The following is a 1,745-nucleotide window of genomic DNA, read 5'->3' as shown; positions in this document are numbered from 1 at the left end:
TAGGTGGATGGATGAGTGCTGGCATGGATGTTTGGATAGCTGAATGGATTGACAGGTGGATGAATGCCCATAAAAGAGACCTCTCCGCTGATAGTGTCCTGCTGTCTTATAACCTGCCAGGCATCCACACATTGGCACCCAGCTGTGGATCCATGGCATGGCGCTCATGACCCCAGTTCTCCTGAAGTCACAGCCGTGGACACAGCTCACCGGTGTCCGGCCAGGGTGATAACCAGCAGCTCGCTGAGTCCGCATGCAGCCTCCTCGCCCAACGCTGCCTCTTCAGAGCCTGAGGGGCACAGGATCTTTCCTCGGAGTCCCAGCACCAAAAGGTAAACCCATGTGGCAGCCTAGGGTTGATACAGTACAGAGTTCAGGATTATTCCTGTCTGCATCCAACCCATAGTTAATCCAGCAATGAGGTTAATTTAACAAAGACATGAGTTGTGACACTCAGGTGTGTCTTGCTTTCTGCCTCACTGTGATATACACTGGACCTTCTACAGAAATTAAATGTGAAAGCTGCCTACAACAGAGTCATCCACTTTGCTGACGGAGGGAATGCTTGTGGGATGAGCTGGCTGAGAACCAAGGGTCAGCTTCGCAGAAGCGTGCATTGGAAACATGCCCCCATCTGCCTCCAAATCTGCTGCAATAGAGAAACAGCTGAGTGGGCTGGGCGTCTGTGGGGTGTCAGGACCTTCTGACCCAGGACCTGGGGTTGCGGCTCAACCCTAAGCAGTGTGGATTATGCTGGTCACAGAGATGGGCCCAAAGAATTGCAGATGTTCCCAGAGAGCTGTTGGCTGTCCTGTCTGTGGAGTGTTCTTTCTTTCTTTGTACCAGGAATTGAACTCAGGACCTTGCGCTTGCCAGGCAGGGGCTGTGCCACTGAGCTGTATCCCCAGCCCCCATCCTGTCTGTTGGTATGGGCATGTGTTAGTGTCTGAATGGGCTAGGAGCCAGCTCAACTTGGATTTCACCTTGGTTCCTGGCTCGGAGACCAACATACACTAGTCAGGATTGTCCAAAGCAGAAATGATCTCCTGGGTAGGTGGTGGGTGGATGCATAGGTGGGAGACTGGATGGTGGATGGATGGATACATGGATGGATGGATGGATGGGTGGATGGGTGGATGGATGGGTGGATGGATGGACGGGTGGATGGATGGATGGGTGGGTGGATGGATGGATGGATGGATGGGTGGATGGGTGGATGGGTAGATGGATGGGTGGATGGGTGGATGGATGGGTGCATGGATGGATGATGGATGGATGGATGGATGGGTGGATAGATGGATGGATGGATGGGCAGGTGGATGGGTGGATGGGCAGGTGGATGGATGGATGGATGGATGGGTGGATGGATGGATGGATGTGTAAGTGGGTTGGTGGATGGATGGATCAATGGATGGATGTATGAATGGATGGATAGATGAATGGATGGGTGGATGGATAGGTGGGTGGATGGATGGGTGGGTGGATGGGTGGATGGATGGGTGGATGGATGGATGGATGGGTGGATGGGTTGGTGGATGGGTGGATGGGTGGGTGGGTGGATGGGTGGACGGATGGGTGGATGGATGGGTGGATGGGTGGATCGATGGGTGGATCGATGGGTGGATGGATGGATGGATGGGTGGATGGATGGGTGAATAAATGGATGAATGGATGCATAGATGCATGGATGGGCAGATGGATGGATGGGTGGGGAATGAATGGATGAGTAGATGGGTGGGTGGATG

General features: G+C 53.4%; 1 long non-coding RNA gene across 1 annotated transcript in view; it reads left to right on the top strand.

The window, feature by feature from the left end:
- LOC106146861 overlaps nt 1-1,745 on the top strand; it is a 9,046-nt gene that overhangs the window by 1,262 nt on the left and 6,039 nt on the right. The window contains exon 2 of the long non-coding RNA XR_001231464.1: nt 121-332. This is a non-coding gene — a long non-coding RNA (uncharacterized LOC106146861). The remainder of the gene's footprint in view (nt 1-120; nt 333-1,745) is intronic.

The sequence above is a fragment of the Chinchilla lanigera genome, unplaced genomic scaffold, assembly GCF_000276665.1.
Source record: "Chinchilla lanigera isolate Chin_1 unplaced genomic scaffold, ChiLan1.0 scaffold00098, whole genome shotgun sequence".
NCBI classification, from domain to species: domain Eukaryota; kingdom Metazoa; phylum Chordata; class Mammalia; order Rodentia; family Chinchillidae; genus Chinchilla; species Chinchilla lanigera.
This window is presented reverse-complemented; position numbering and strand designations above follow the sequence as displayed.